The sequence below is a fragment of the Macrotis lagotis genome, chromosome 1, assembly GCF_037893015.1.
Source record: "Macrotis lagotis isolate mMagLag1 chromosome 1, bilby.v1.9.chrom.fasta, whole genome shotgun sequence".
In the NCBI taxonomy this organism is placed as follows: Eukaryota; Metazoa; Chordata; class Mammalia; order Peramelemorphia; family Peramelidae; genus Macrotis; species Macrotis lagotis.
Genome location: NC_133658.1, coordinates 271,233,755 through 271,251,608, shown reverse-complemented (window position 1 = coordinate 271,251,608; position 17,854 = coordinate 271,233,755).

Sequence of the window (17,854 nt, the reverse complement as noted above, 5' to 3'; positions counted from 1 at the left end):
ATAGCAGATTTTTAATGAATGCTTGTTGATAGATTAATTGGCTTAAAAAACTAAGTTCTGTTTCCCAGAAATGCAATCTTGAATTCTCTTGGGGATGAATCAGAAAGGATGTAGAATGGCCCATCCTGATGGAGGGTGAGGGGAAGAAAGACTATCTGACCAGTGCTGGGGAGCGCAGGGTCTGTCTATGTGGAGTGGACTTGCAATTGGAGAGGGTTCAATTTCACTGGAGCTGCTGTGATGCATCTCCTGGCCGATTATCCTCCAAGTTGATCCCCACTTCTCTTTATACTCAGGCTACCCGGAGCACAACATCCTCTTAGTTTCATCCGGCGCAATTAATGCACAGCTACAGCTGGTTGAAGGGGACCAAATCCATCGCACAGGTGATTTGGTTCCTTTTTACCAGCTTTAGCAAAGCATTGGGCTTCTGGGTCCATGGAGGAGGATGGGAACAAGGCCATGAGGGGCAGGCCACTTCCTGGATCTTCCATTTCGGGGCTATCCCAATGAAGTTGCTTCCAAATGGCTTCATTTCCAGACTTCTGGGATTTACTTAAGCTACTTGGTGATCAGGTCTGTGAGCTGGGAAGCTGTATGTAATAGAAGGTTTAATGGATATAAAATACCTAAGTAAATTGGGGGACCTCTAGGCCCCTGACCACTATTTTCCAGAGTCTGGGGTAGTCTAGAAGACTGTAAGAAGAATCCATTGTATTTTGTTACCTGCCTTCAGCTCTCATCTCTTGCTGCTACCCCTTCATTGACGTTACTGTAAGGAGTTTCACTAAACTTTCACTTTGGCATTTTGATTTGCAGGTGAGATTTTTATAAAAAATTAATTTGTTAACACTCCACCTGAAGGAGTACCTTGGTAGACTGGGCTTTCTGAAGATGCATTCACCAAGAAACCTCAGTGTCATTGATATTTGCTCAGAATTGAGATTTAAGAGATTGAAGTATAGAGGAAATTAGGTTCAACTTAAAATCAGGTTAGGTCCTAATTCTGCCTTAGATATTTGCTGGTTGTTTGACTCATCACAACCTCTCTGGATCTGAGTTACCTCATCTATAAAATAGGAATGATAAAGCTTGTATTACCTGCTTTATGGTGCTATAATAAAATACTTTGCAAACCTTAAAGAACTATAGAAATGTGAATAATTATTTTAGGGGGTGATGAATCCCTCCCAAATACAATTAAGGTTAGCATAATAAGGTACAAGGTATAAGAAGTGTTTCTTCAACCACCAATACACTTGCATATCAGGAATATAGCCAAAGAGGAGAAACAGCTTTTAAAATCATTGAAATGCAAGACAGCTATCCCAGAAGGACACACTGATCTCTGTCAGACTGTAGTACAGAAAGGAAAGGGTTTTTGAGAGCTTACAGCCCATCACTCTTATCTTCCAAAATATACCAGCAAAGAAAGTCAGGGTTCCATGACATACTGGGTGCTTCATGAGGAAAAGAGTCACAGACAAACAGAAAGAGAGAGAAATATATAGAGAGAAATAAGGAAAGAAACTGGAAGGAACAGCTGGAGAGGTGACCTTGCCATATCACTAGGAGCCATTTCAAGGACATTTTTTAAAGTGGAAAGGGGGGAGACCTCAGTTCTAGCTCAGGATTTGCCAATGACTCACTTTGTAACACCTGCAACAACATTTTGGTCCTTCTCAATTCCAAGCTACCTGGACGTTAAGGAGTTAAAAAACATAGCCCTGAGTTTAGGACAAAGACAGTGAGAAAGCTGAGAGATTGCAAACTTGGCTCTTAGAAGTGTCTGCATAAAATATTTGAAATCAATGTGGACTTGGGAGGGGGGGTAGGGTGAGGGTCATATCCTTTTAAATGAGCTGCACTGAGTCAGAGTAAGAGATTTCCTTTTTAGAAAATTAGTTTTCCTACCCAATACACCATTCATCAAAAATAATGATGTTTTGGTGGAGAGACTTCGGCAGGAGTGGGGACATGGTGTCCCATTCACAGAGCTTTGTCTTGACATTTCCTTGGAAAACAAGGACATTTTTGTAAGTAGAGGTAGAATGCGCATGTATTTACTTCACATTTGAGGTAAAACAGAGATAAATTATTATATGAAGAAGTTTTCCTCCTTTCCTCACTCTCCTATAATTCTCAAATGCTGCCATCAACCTACCATTAGTGGAGACCTTTGTCTTGAGTCATATTACCAGCAGAGAGTATGTTTTGCATAAAAGTATTCCCAATCACATTTCTCTGTCCAAGAGAGCACATTTGTTAGATGATAGACCATCAATAAAGGTGATTCTATAGCTCAGGAATAAAAGGGAGTTGCCTAGAATTCAAATTCATAACCCTGACCTCATTAGCTCTGAACAATTGAGTTTATAAGCCACTTAGAATAAGATACCTGGTTAACACAGAGTTGAATCATCTTCATCCATTCATTGATCTAGAAAGGGATTAAGTCTCTGGCAGGGCATACCTTAGGTATAATATTTTCTTGATCTATCTGAATGTGAGCCAAGATAAATCTGATTGATTTATCCCTCCTTTACCTTGACCAGTGAGTGGTAGAAAGAATGGTTAAAACTGGTCTGGTAGGTTGAGCTAACATTGTCTCTTTTCCAGACTGCTGGTGGTGACCCTGAACTGATTCTTCTATTAAAACACCTCTTTCTTTTCCCTCCTCTTATCCACTTGTCAAAATCCTATTTCTTCTCCAAGGTCTAACTTCTCATGAGAAACTTTTAGAGCCTAAAAAGTCCCTTCTCTGAACCCCTGGCCCTTTCATTATTTTACTAATCATTCATATTCTGACTTGTGGCATTTTTTGAACTATTACTAGAGACTCTTCCTATAATGATCTTATTACTCCAACTCACATCACTGAGGTTCAATGAAGACAGAGCTCATTTCTAACTTTTTTGAATTCCCCATTGCACTAAGGAGAGTGGGCTTCCCTCAGCAAGTGCTCAGCAAAATCTGCTGAACAAAAAATACTAATAGCAGACATTTAAAATCTTTTAAGACCCACAAAGCACTTGACATATATCATTACCTCATTCAATTATCTCAACAATTCTGAACAGTGGGTACTGTCTGGAACACAATAATTATTTGATATATTCTTGTTGATCGATTTTGCAGATGAGGAAGCTAGGGCTCAGAGAAGTTAGGTAATTTGCCTGTAGCTGTACAGTTAGTTCAGTAGAAAAGGTAAGATTCAACTTGAAGTTCCTCTTGACTAAGTTCAGTGATCTTTTCACTAAACTAAACTTCCAGTTACCAATTGATTTTAATTTTTTCCTTAGAATTAGGCAAAACCCAAAGTTAAGAAAGGCTTGCTTCTTCCTACCTCCAGGTCTTTCTTCATGTCATTCCCTTTGCCTAGAATGCCTTCCTTTCTGCTATTTGTGTAGAAACTACTTCCCTTTTTGCAAAACCCTGCTAAGCTGTACCATCCTAAGAAGGCCTGTGCCTGGATGGTGACAACTTCAAAATGAATCTTACTTACACTTATGCTCAGTCTAGACTTTTAAAAAGGGCTCTTAAATCCTTTTCCTGTGCATGCTACATCTTCACCCCCCCCCCGCCACCACCCAAGCCATTTCTCCAAGACCAGGATTGAGTCTCCCTGTCTGGCTGGGGAGAGACTGTCCATTTCTTCTGTAGACCACCCCATAGGATAAATTGCATGACCAAACACATAATATAGTAATATTGTTAGCCAGAAAACACTAGAACCACTTAGAATGCTGTCCTTAGACAGGGGAGAATTCTGCATGGCAATCAATATTAAGGAACTACAGTGATTGGGCTATCTTAAAATATGATCCTCTGGTAATTTGGAATCTAAACATGCTGGAATCAAGTCCAATATGATCCTTCCTTAAATTTATAAAATGAAAGAGTTAGACTGGATGGTCTCTAAATTCCATTGAACCCTAATATGTTGTGATTCTACAATTTGGGAAACAGTTTTGTAGGATCCAGCACCATACACTCATTCCAAGATTGAGATCTTGTACATTCAGAATGATCTTGAGATGTTTACCATCTTGGTGAATGAAAATTCAAGCCCTGAGAATATACCTATCCCTTTTTTTAAAAAGTTCTGAGAGAGACTTGGGTTATAGGACACAGTGTGTGGACTTGTGCCTTCTACTCTATCTGGATATGCTAATGAAGATGTGTTATAGACAGCACAGTCAGGCCCAAGAATTTATCACCAACTGTCAATATTCCTAATGAAGCGGAAGATTTGACATGCAATAGAATTAGCTCATATTGAACCACAACTCAGCCCTCCCTGCCCAAATCACAGCTCTTGCCATGTTTCTCCCCTCCCTAGCATGCCATGATGGCTTCCCACACAGAAGAGTATGCTGGCCTTTATCTGAATTTTTTTTAAAAAAGTCATTTTTTAGGGCTGACACATTCACAATTTGTCATTCTCAAATGCAATCAGAAGGCAAAAACCTAGCCATACCCGACATTGATTTTTCTCCAGCTTTATCTTAATGAAGTGCACATTCCCTTAGTAATTAGCTTCAGGACTCCCCCTCCCCCATTACAGTTAATGTGTTATTTGATTTCTATCCAAATATTATTACATCTGAAGGAATTTCCCCAAAATGAAATGACCTTTGGTGAGAATGGTAAAATCTCCTATGTCCTGCCTGATTTTCTCATCCAAATGCTCTTTCTTCCTGAATCCCTGAATAGACACTACATGCAGTTGGGATGACATCTGAATCAATTTCTGGTCTGCCCCATAACCCCCCACTCTGGGTTATTTAGAAACCAAAAGCAGAAATAAATAAATAAATGAAAGTCAACCAAGGTACATTTGGTGCTCAGAGTCATCGATTTGTTTCAATTATGGGGGTTGGGGGTAGAGATTAAGCACTATCTCATTATTGTAGCCAAGATAAATGAAGCCTCTCTACCAACAAATTCTTCAGTACTGGAGGCCCTGAGTTGGCTGCAGAAGTCCATTTATTGTCTGTGCCCTTCCATGTACTCTTTTTTGAGATTCACCCTTCCTCTATTAGTTGCATGAACTCCATCTCATGTCACCACAAACTTACACAATTCATAAAAACAGAGGCCAGTCTTATCTGCACTTTGTACATTCTTTAACAAAGATCATATTAGATGCATAATAAACATTTGTTTGTTCTTTAGTGGAACTCCTAATTTTCCTGCTGTATGAAGAAAAAAAAGCAAAGCAATTCCTTCATCAACAGGATAACCTGTGCTGAAAAGGTTGCCTTTCCTGAACTGTGGAAACCTTGGATTAATTTATTTGAAAAAAAAGAGAAAGAAAATGTGAGAGGTTAAACACAATACAGATTCTTACTTTCAGGATAGCTCTGACTCTCCTTGATTGCCCAACAATAGACCCTGGCCAAGTCCCACATGATCATTATTTGGCTCAGAGTGAATGTAAATAGCTATTGTTTCTGTTTTGACCAAAAACCCTGAGGGGTCTTCCCTTGCCAGTTTGATTTTTTTTTTTTTGACTAGTTAGAAGCCATTATCTGCTTCATTTTTCTTACTTGCCTTAATCATGGAGTAGGCACAACTCAGTCAAACTGAGACTGTTAAAGACTTTAGTTTAAAGAGGCCAAGGTCTCCCACTGCACCCAGGGCCTTCTCCAGTCTTTGAGGTTTTACAGCCCTATCTCATTTAAGTCCAAGTCATTTGCATGGAATCACCTCCCTGATATCATGGTACTCTTCCAGAAGGAAGGGCAAACAAGCAACAACAAAAATAACAAGCCTGCTATATGGTCATTGAGTCTCATCTTGAAGACCTCCAGTGAGGAGGAACCCATCACCTCTTTAGATAGTCCTATTTTACAGTACAGCTTTATATACCTGCATTATTTCCTCTGCTAGGCTATAAATGCATAATGCCACAGACAGTGTCTAATTCACCTCTGTCTTCTCCAAAGCTCTAAATAATTTTCCCCCCAAGGAAAAATATTTGAAGTCCTTTTTGGGAAAAAGGAGGAATTCATTTTTTCTTCCCTCTCCCCCATTGTTTTATAATCACCATTTCTTTTGAACCTCTCAACCATCCTAGAAGGTAGACAGTACTGGGAAAATGTATAAATGAATGAATAAATGCCCCTGTTTGTCTGCATTTGGAGAATCAGAGAGCTGTTTTCAACTCATTTGAAGAACATGACCAATATCTGACTTCTGAATCAACCTATCAAACAGCTTCCATGTTTTTTTTCATGTGTAACTGTGCCCTCAATGCCATTCTCCTAACACAGTGTCAGCCTCTGCAACAATCTGTTCCTGGAGTGGGAGGTTTTAGGGGGGGGAAGTTTTTTGTTTAGTTCAGTTAGTTCTTGAAATCATGTCTTTGCTATGAATGTTTGCTTTGAAGTATTAGGCTTGATGTAATACTGGACTTGCAGATTGTAGACCTTGCTCCATTCATACCAATCATTGGGCCTCAGATAACTCATTTTTTTCCTCTAGGTCTCTGTATTCTTTTGAAAAACCGATCTAATAACACTGGGATTTCCTGGCTTTTTAAGGATGCCATGGGCTCTTTTTTTCAACATGCCCCACCCCCTCCTCTTCAATAAAGGAAAGATACAAATCACTTACAGTATAGACCCAGACACATAAGTGACCAAGACATCAGTCCACAGGATCATGGGATCATAACTTTTGAATTTTTCTTTTTTTTCCAGAGAGGTCATCAAGTCCAATCCCCTCATTTTATACATAATAATCTCAAGACCAAAATAGTACTGAAGACTTTCCCAGTGTTACCCAGAAAATAAGTAAGGAGAATAAATATTTGAATTCAGTTTTGCTAATTCTAGCCTTTACACTTTCCATTGAACCATGCCATTTATGCTCGTGTCCTCTCAGGTCCACTCCCTATAAAGGAGCCCATCTTTGGAATTCATAATTTCATTGCCTCTCCCATCCACTCTGTTTTAGTTGACCAATAATGTACATAATGGTATATGTCACTGGACCCCAAGAGAAGCTTCTTCTTTCTTCTCCACTCTCTTCACAAACATTCAAACCCCCATTCATCAGCTACATTCATCCAACAATTAACTGTTCCCAGACTGGATTCTCTGGGTAGAGAAGATACTGACCCACCTTACCTTGGCTTGTGTGCAGGCAGCCCTCAGGACTGAATTTTTGACATTTCACAAGGCTAAAATTATATCTCTGAAATGCCAACCTTTCCCTGATCCCTTATCATTTCTCCTGCTCCCACCTTTGAAAGCCTTGACATTGATGCTGTACAGAAGGGAGGCTACTTGAGGCTGGCAGCTGCTGGCGGGCAGTAGATTCCTGGCCTGGGTTTTATGAGGTTATTTAAAGCTTGTATTCTATCTGTAGCCGCTGTGGAGAATAAGGCAAATGAACTCCACCACCTATTCATTAGCCAATTTGTCTCTCATTAAGAGAGAAAGGGAAGATTAGTAACTGAATCCTTCTCTCCATTGTCAGCTTCCTCAGGAAATTTCAAACACCAGGATCTTGCCAATGTGAGCAGGGCAGGCAAGAAGAAAAGACTCTTAAAATCCATTCATCTGAAAGGCAGCTACGTTTGTATCCTGGTCTCCCAGACCACAATAGCAACTCTTTCTCTCTCTCTCTCTCTCTCTCTCTCTCTCTCTCTCTCTCTCTCTCTCTCTCTCTCTCTCACTCTCTCTCTCATTTTAACTAAGGTACTAAAAGAGAATGAAGCTGTTCACTAATACAGTTTGTGCATTTTATGAACCAAACAATTAAATAGGTTTTAAAACATCTGCTGACTGAATAATCCCATACAGGGAGGTACACTCAGCATTTTTAAACAGCAACTGATACAAGATCCTGCTTCATGCTGCAAAACACCAGAAGTCCTGTTAAAATCAATAGAAAATTAGATGCTATGAAAATGCAATATGTGTCCAATTAGTTATAATTGGAGCAAATGGTGATGTATATAAACTCTCGGAGTAAGATGTATTTGCCTAGAATTCTCCCTGCCTGCTTTTTGCATGGGGCTGCGTTGGCAGGCTTCTCCTCTGATGTATTCATAACATGAATGATGAGCCAGCTAATACACATATGGTAACTGTTATCTGATTATGGCATTACAGGGTGAATCTTTCAGACTCTGCTATGCAGGCCCCCGGGTGCTAAGGGGCTGAAGTCTCTGTCTCATCAGAGAAACCCCTGATGTGTTCGTCAAATTGTACCAGGGAACTTGATGAAGAACCAATAGTAAAGAGTTAGCTGGGCAATACCTGAAAGAAAGTAGCATTTCTGAGTATGATTTAAAAATAATCATAATTCTGAGAAGCTTCCTAAACTCTACAATTCCCAGATGTCAGTCAATAAGCTTTTATTTTTCCCCCATTCTCAACTTTTCTTTTTATTACAAGAACTTCTGGGATTATCCAGTATAATCTCAATCCTCAGTTATTTCTCCTTCACCTATTTCCCTCCAATATATCCCAGACACTGTAGCATAGGTAACTTCCTAATGCACAGTGTCTATCCTATCCTCTCTTGCTCAAAAAAGTCTTCAATGAATCACCGATGCCTATGGGATAAAGTCCAAACTCCTTAGCCTAACATTTAAGACACTACACAATCAGCCTCAATCTTTCTAGTCACTTCCCCTCTTCATGTACTGAGTCTAATTGGGTGAATTACTTCAAGTTCCTCCTACATACACCAGTTTTACAACCTCGAACTTTGGCTCATGCTGGTCTCAGTCTAGAATATCTTTTCCTATATTTTTGTCTTTTGAAAAAAAGATATAAAAACTATTCTTGATTTCTCCCAATTGGATGTGATCCCTTCCTCAATCAAATTTCCAAAATACTTTCAAAAAAACCCCCTCAAAAACAATTGATATTTCACTGTCATTATAAAATTTACAAAGCACATGGCATGAATGAACTCATTGGAGTTTCCAACAAAATTGTGAAGTAGATCATATAGCTATCACCATTTTAAAAAAACAAAAAACTGAACCTCAGAGAGATCAAGTGACTTGCCCAGAGTCACACAGCTAGGAAATCACAGGGATAAGATTTGAGTACAAGTCCTTCTGACTTCAATTCTACTTTATCTACTATATTGACTATCCTCTATAGAATCATATTCTACCTGCTATTATAGCCTCCCCAACTAAGTGGCTTAAGATACAATATTTTATTTACCTTTTTCTACCTCCCTTCCTAAAACAAACTTAGTTGAAGAGACCAGTTAACCTTGGATGGGTTCAGAGTCACCAATGAGTACTTCACTATCCCACCACATCCCACTGCCAGAGAAAAGGGGAGAGAAGATGACAAAGCGGGAGAAAACATCCTGAGAGAAGGATCAGATCCTTGTGGCAAAACATAGTCCCTGGGAGAATGGTGAGACTTTCATGACATGGGATTGGTGGAAGGCTTCAACATATTTTGAAGTATATGTATGTGTATGTGTATATGTATATGTAAGTGTGGTATGGTATGTGTGTATGTGTGTTGTGTGTGTATGTATGAGGCAGTTAGGTGGCAAAATGGAGAGAGAGATGAGTTCAAATCCAGTCTTAAATATTTCTTAGCTGTGTGATCCTGACCAAGTCATTCAATCCTATTTGCCTTAATTTCCTCATCTGTAAAATGATCTGGAGAAGAAAATGGCAAATTTCTCTGGTATCTTTGCCAAGAAAACCCTAAATGGGGTCATGAAGAGTTAGAAATGCTTGAACAACATTTGGTATAGTGAAGGTGTGCCACATCGAATCACAAGATTGTAAATTTAGAGCTGGAAAGGACCAGAGAAGTCATAGAGTTCAATTGTCTCATTTTTTTATATAAGGAAATTAAATTCAGAAATATTAAATGATTTGCCTAAGTTAGCATTGAAAATGGAATTCAAACCCATTTTTATGTTTATGCTCAGACTTCAAATCTTGTGCTCCAGACATTAACTGTATAACACATTGTATTCCCCCCTTTCTCTACCACCAGATGTTGGCACAATTACTATGCCTAGTTAGAGCTCTCATCCCAGCATCTAGCATAGGACCTTTTACATAGAAGGTATTGAATAAATGCATATTGGATGTTAAAAGAAGGAAGATCAACTCAAAGAACATTTACTAGACCAATCACAAATAATCTAGGACAGGAAGCAGAATTTCTTTTGGGAACTATGTCTCTTTTCACTCTCTAATTGGATTGCTCTATGCTTTAGGGTAAGATTCTTCCACTTGAAATGCCTTCCTTACCCAACTTCTTTATACTGTCATCAGAAATTGTCCCCCATCCATAAGTAATCTATTAGTACAGAATTCAAACTCTAGGAATTTAAAGAAAAAAAAATAGGATAATATACTTCAAGATTGAAGGGATAATAAAGTCATCTAATACAACCTTGTCATTTTTATAGACAAGGAAACTGAGGTCCAGAAATTTGAACCAAATTGACTAATAGGGCCATGATTTGAGCCTAGAAACTCCTACTACAAATCCCGTGTTTTCTTCATTCTCTGGGAACTATTAATAAATGGTTCTGCCTCTACTTACTCACTGCCCCAGCAGTATAGTTGAGGGATCTGAGATTGCATCAGTATAGACAAATATTCCTTCCACCAATGCATTACATAGCCATCTTACCTCTTAAAGAATAGCTTCATAAATTGCAATGGACCAAAAAAATATACAATATACACATACAATACAAATATACATAAAAATACATATGTGTATATACATATATATGTATATATATATATATATATATATATATATATATATTTCAGCTCCTCAAAACGTATTATCTAGTGGTTATTCTGTTAACAAACATTCTTGTTCTTCACTAGGCTAGTTACTTAATTGACAAAGAAAATAATTAGTTAAAATAGGAAATTAACTATACTTAGTGAAAATAAGTTGTCCAGATGACATTTAGAATTCCTTCCTATTTCGGCATTATTTCCTCCTCAATATCAGCTTCCCTAAAAATTATCCACAGAGGCCAACTCATGAATCTTTATCTTCCCACTGTCCTGGGTTCTTTTCCCACTCTCTGCTGTGTGTGTGTGTGTGTGTGTGTGTGTGTGTACGACAAGGTTTGTGGTCTCTTCTACTTCACTCAATTTACCTGAATTTGCCTGAAAAAAGCTGATTCAAGGGCACCTTTTGTGCTACTTACCCAAGAATGCAAAATTTCTTTATATAGCAAAATTCAGAGCAGGAAGATTGCTTCAAACTCCAAATGTATAATCCTGTGATTTTCTTTAGCTTCCTGAGTTAAGGTTTCTATCAATTCAGTCTCTCTTTGGGATTGAGAACAGCTACTAAAACTGTTTTGAAGTTGGAACTGATTTAGGAAAATGTGATCCCTATAAATCTTGGAATTCCTAAAAAAAAGGAAGATTAAAGATTATCTAGGCCAAACCCCTCATTTTACAGATGAGGAAACTTTACAGAAGAGACTTATTTTAACCTAAATTTTTACAGTGAATCAACCCAGACTACAATCCCAATCTCCAGGTTCAATGTTTAATCTTCAAATACAGATTGTAGAAGCAAGGATAATCTTGAGAAATCATGCTTATTGCCTGCTGAGAGGATCCCCAGTATTTTAAGTACCTGTTCTGGTCTTAGTGAGAGAGAGAGGTCAGGACTAGTATGGTGGTGAGGATAGACCAAAGAAGCTGCCAAACCTAAAGAATTATGTCATCGTGGATTGGGATGTATGAGAGAGGACTTAGACATAAAATCCCCATTTATCTCTCTTTACACACCCAAACTATCATTCCACAAAAAAAAAAGAACATCAAAGGATGATAGAATTTAGAGTTAGTTTAGTTCAGTCTCCTCATATTAAAGATGCAGAGACTTAAGCAAAGAAAAGGTTGTGATTTGCTCAAGAGTCATACAACTTACATGTATGATCTATATTAGATTACTTGCTGTCATGGGTGGGGAGAGAAGGGCAGCGGTGAAGAAATGTGGAATTCAAAATCTTAGAGGAAATGAAGGTTGAAAACTAGCTTTCCATGTAATTGGAAAAAAAAAGAGACAAATTGAAAACATTTTTAAAAAAAAGTCATACAACTTACAAATAGTAAAGTTGTTATTCAAACCCAGAGCATCTGATTCCAAATTCAATTTTCTTTCCACTAAAGCAATCAGATAGAGCACTGGACCTGGTCAAGAAGATCTGAGTTCAAATCTAGCCTCAGACACTAACCTAACTATGTGACCCTGGGCAAGTCACTTAACCTCTGCCTGCCTCAGTTGCCTCATATATAAAATAAGGGTAACTGTAATGTCTGCCTCCTAGGGTTATTGTTGAAGATAAAACAATATTTATAAAGTTCTTTAAAAACCTTAGTGTTATATAAATTCTAGATATTATTGTAATTATTGTTATTGTTATACTAATACTCTCAAGAAAAAAAGCATTGTAGTAACCAACTATAGTTCCTGAGGACCAGTGATGAAGAATGCTATCACTTCCTTCAGAGACTGATAGAATAAAGATGCAGACTGAGCCACACATTTATGGATATAGTTAATGTGAGAATTTGTTTCAAGGATTTTTTCTTTAATTTTCTTTTCATTTGTAGAGGGACAAAAAATACTTACTAATTGAAAAAAACTTTAAAAAAAAGAAAAAAATAGTAGCTCTTTATATCTTGCTCTGCTTGACTTGCAAATTCATTTTCCTCTCAAGGAAGAAAAAGCTTTCAAAGATAATTGATTGAGTTTAGTCTCCTGTCTCTGGGTAGGTAAATAGCTAAACTTTCCAAGAAAGATAGTCTCAATTCCATATTTGAAGATTTCTAGGGACAAAATTTCCTCATCCTTTGTGGTAGCAGAGTTCTGCTCCCTTAATGGTCAGAAAATTAATGCATTAATGTTTGACTGCAATATCTCCTGTTTTCATGCATAGAATGTGGAATAACAGGCCATCCAGTCCATACTCAATGCCTCCTCCTAGTCCTGATATTTTCCCCTATATCTTCATTTTTACTTTATTTCCTTTAAGAAAGATTTGATTAACCCCTTCCAAATAAGATCTTTCTTGTGCCTTTTCTTTTGAGACTGGGTGCCCCTATTTTACCCACATTGGGCCTTATCCCCCTATTGAACAACACAAGAGCTTGATCTATTCCCTTTAGAAACTGGCTCTATTCTTTAGGCCACATGCTTTTGTGCAGCTAAGTATGTTGATGCTAGTGTAGACACCCAATCAACTTAGCTCTCTATTATTGAAAACTCAAGTTTGAGATTTAGATTTAGATTTAGCAGAGCAAATCTACACTTACCATATCTGGCTCCTTTATACATTTTCAAAAGTGATTATGCCATTTGCTTTGCTCAAAATCTTAAGTGACATTCTATTTCATATTTTAAAAATAAAGATACTTTTTACCTTAAAATTTAAATCTCCTAGAACAATTTATAATCAATCTTCCTTTTTATATTATTTCTTGACCAATTTCTATATTCCAGGCAACCCATATTAGTTGGTCCACAAGTTTTTCTTGTACTCCTTCAGAGTACATTTGTATCGAATACCTCTCATGTCTAGAGTGTAGTTTCTCTTTATTTCTTTCAAGTGACAGAAGTCTCTTACTAATTATACTACCCTGGGCAGCTTATTTAATCTTTCTGACCCCCATCTTCATTTATAAAATGAAGACATGGGAAATGGAAATCCTCCTCCAAGTTTTAAATTTGTAATTCTATGAGCTTTCTTTCCTCTCAAAAGTCAGTTCAGGTGCCAGATTTCTCTGCCTAGGCATGGTGGTACACATCTGTCATCTCAACTATCATGGAGTAAAAGGAACCTGTAGTGGGCTAAGCTGATCACACCAAATTCAACATTAAAATGACCATCACTGGAAGTAGGAGTTTTCCACAGAAAGGTAAATGAACCCAGACCAGCAGTAGAGCAGATCAAACTTATGTGTTAAACAGAGAGGTACTTGATTCATGAGTGGTTCTTATACTACCATCCTCGGCAAAACAATGACATACAATTTTTTAAAGAATGTTTAAATTAAGTTAATTTTTAAAAAAAACAACTTTATTTTGACTCTCTTATATATAGTTAAATTAGAATTCTCTGTCCTCAGTTTTCCTAGGGTCCTTTCTTGGGATCCTTTCCTTATCCGTACTTGAAGCTAAACTTAGGACAGCTAGAGGATAGACCTGAGTTCAAACCCAGTCTCAGATTAGCTATGTGCCCTGGGCAAGTCACATAACCCTGTTTGCTTCAGTTTCCTCGTCTATTAAATGAGCTGGAAAAGGAAGTGGTAAAACATTCCAATATCTTTGCCAAGAAATCTCTCAAAATAAGATTCAAAGAGTTGGACAGGAATGAACAATAACAAGTTTATATATTATTATTATTATTATTATTATTATTATTATTATCCCTCTCTTAGATTGTATGGTTGAGGTCAGAGACTGTTTAGTATTTATCATTTTATCTCTAGTACTAAGAAGAAAACTTAGATTTAATAAGTGATTTTTTTAACTGAAAATACATAAAAGTTTTAAGAGTCACTCTTTAGCACTCTTCTCTGAGTAGTTCTTTTAATCTTTCCACCTTTATCACATTCTTTTAAAATCACAAACCATTTGAAGGGAAAACAAAACAAACTTTTCCCATTATAATTCCTGATGCCATGACATAGTGGATAGAGTGTTAAGGAAAGAACCAAGAAGACCTGGGTTCAAATCCCACCTGTGACATTTACAAGCTATGTGACCTTAGGCAAATTATTTAACCTCTATATGCCTCAGTTTTCTTCTCCATAAAATGAGGGGAGTAAATCATCTTACAACTCTAAATATGTTACCTTATATCTCACTCTATTTTGGTGAATTTTCTAATATAGTAACAGATTTCTATCAACCAGGACAATTCAGAGCTTAGCCCATGTTTGCCCAAAACTATGTCTTCTTGAGGGCTCCTGATGCTGACCAGTCCACAGAATTCTCCTCAGACAATGATCTTCAAAAAATTTCCTGAGAATTCTTCTTCACACTCACCTATTCTAACCCACTTTAGTTTTTCTATAGTCAAACTTTCTTTACAACAAAACATGCTTTTTTAAAAAAATTCAAATAGTGCAAAGGATATTTCATTAGTTTTTCAATTTTTCCCCTATACCTTAAAAAATTCAAACACAAATGCCCTAGTATTACATTTTGTAGCATCATTTCACCTACTAGCATTCAAACACTACAAAATTAATTTTAATCACAAAACTCAGTTAATCATTAAAATTAATAGCAAGGAATCATAACTCTTGATCTCTGAGATTTATAGAAAACTCCTAGAAAATAATAGTTCTGCATATGTTATGCTTCTCCCCATTGTAGTTCCCTAAGACATATTGGGGTCACTGTTGCTTCTGTTCCTTAAGAGGTCTTTGGAAAGACCTCAAATGGAGAGGGGAGGAGGGGAAAACCACCCCCAAATCAGAGTTGCTTCTCTTTGTCTTGCTGACTCAGCTAAACCCTGAACAAGAAAGGCTCAGACTCAATCCATAACTTTTCTGTCAATTCAAAGAATGTATTATTTCTCAACACTGATAAAAGTTTAATACAGAGTTGCCTGGGTTTTTAATAAACTTGTCAACAAAAGAGCAAAGCAAATTGATGGGGCCCTTCCTAGAAATAAATTTGGCTTCAAATAGACCAAATGAGTGTGGAGGACAGGAAGGAGGGAGGTAGTAGAGGCCAGTTTTGCTGTTCTTTGCAAAAATGGCAAAATAGATTTTTGTGTCTTATTACCTCAAAGATAGGACCAACGGTAAAGCTGCTTTCATTTAAGGAAAGAAAGATGTTCAGCTTATAAGTGCATCTGAGAGCCCTGTGCCCCTGAAGAAAAAGGAGGAGTGTGGAATCTGGTGGATTAAATTAATGACTAGTGCATTCTGAGATAAGAAAATGCCATTTCTAACCTAAAGGATGCCCTAGCTGCTTCCCCCACCCCCATTCCTCATGGACTTTAGAAAGTCCCCTGGTGTGGGTAAACCACACAGGTTCCATTTTACACTTGTTTATGGAAGTGTTAGTAGATGATTTGTTTTTATTTGAGCACTTGATCTCAACTGCAAAATAAAAGGTAATGACAAAGTGATCTCTAAAGTCTCTTCCAGTTCTAAATCCCACAAAAGAAGGCTGGGATTCATGTTCCCTGAAGTTTTTTCACTGAAATAGTTACTTTAGAGGTGACGAGGTGTATACAGAGAAAGAGTTCGGGGATGTTGGGGTTAGCAGAGACCCAACTTCAAATCCTCCTCTGATGCTCCTTAGCGATGTGAGCCTGGGCAAGTCAATTTCTTCCTTTATAAAATAGAGGGACTGATGTTTGTCTCCAACTACGTGCCCGAAATGGTTGTTGTGAGGGAAGGCATTTTGTAAATCTTAAAAAACTGTAGCTATGTAAGCTATGATCATAGGAATAAAATAAATTAGCAAAAATTATAGCTACTCACAGAGCAGCCTTCACTGGGACCCAGTATTACATAAATTAATTCACAACTAAAACCAACAGAGCTGATCAATAGGTTTATTTATGTGTGTGTTTTTAAATAATGCAATGGATTTTTGTTCATTAATTCTAAGACAAACCAGGCCTCCATATTTATCAATGTTTTGTAGAATTAAAAGACTGATTAGAAGATTCATCTGAGGCTGGAGCTAGATTTATGCATAGATAAATAGGTTCCCTCCCTATAATTTGAAAGCCACTTAGAATCCCTGCTTGCCTTTGAAATCCTCCTCAGTTTGGTTGCCTGACATTTGGCCAATAGAGCTCCATTCCCTAGATTAAGTTTTTGTCTTGTTAAAATGCAAATACTCCTACAGAGGGTAGCAATAATAGCTACCATTTATGTAATGTCTTTATAGGCAAGAAAATGGATGTTAAGTGACTTGACCAAGGTCATACAGCCCATAAGTATCTAAGATCAGATTTGAACTGAAGACTTCCTGATTATAGGGCCAGTACATTCTCCACTGAGCTGCTTCTTGGCCATTAGCACTTAAGTATGAATTAATCTACTAGGTCTTTCCCAAAGTTCTTGGAAACAATTCTAAGAGAAAACAGGAAGAAGACATTTTGATGAAAAAGAAGACAAGTGGGAAGTCTGGAGAAACAGGGAGGATAGGCCTGTTTGAATCCCTGAGGAGGGACTTGAGGGTACAAAGGATGAGTTAGCTCATGGATTTCAAATCCCTGAGTGTATGAGAGTATCATGATAAGCTGGGATGGGAAGAGTGAGCAGGCTCAGGGAGAAGTAAAAATGTCATCATTATCACCACCTCAAATTTCTTTAGTATTTTAAAGTTTACATAGCACTTTCCTCATAAGAGTCTGTAGGAGAAATAGTGTATATGTGTGCTAACATACATGTACCTATTATAGTGATAATATATGGTCACACATATGTCATATGTTTAGACATGTATGCATATTCATACATGTGTTGTTATTGTTCAGGCTTTCAATTGTGCCCAGCCTTGTGAATCATATCCTGTTTATTCTGTGGATAAGTTTCCTTGACAAAGATAGTAGAAGTGGTTTGCCATTTCCTTCTTCAGTGGATTAAGGCAAAGAGAGGGCAAATGACTTACTCAGGATCTCATAGCTAGTAAGTATCTGAGATTCAATGCTCTATCCACTGAACCACCCTAGTTACCTCTATGCCAACCACATGCATAGAAACATATTTGTATGCATGTGTGTGTGCATATATTATACACAAAACTTCTCGTTTTATCAATTTTACAAATGTCTCCCAGTTAGAGTGTAAAAGGGTCAGAGTTTGAGGCCAGGCTTTCTAGCTCCA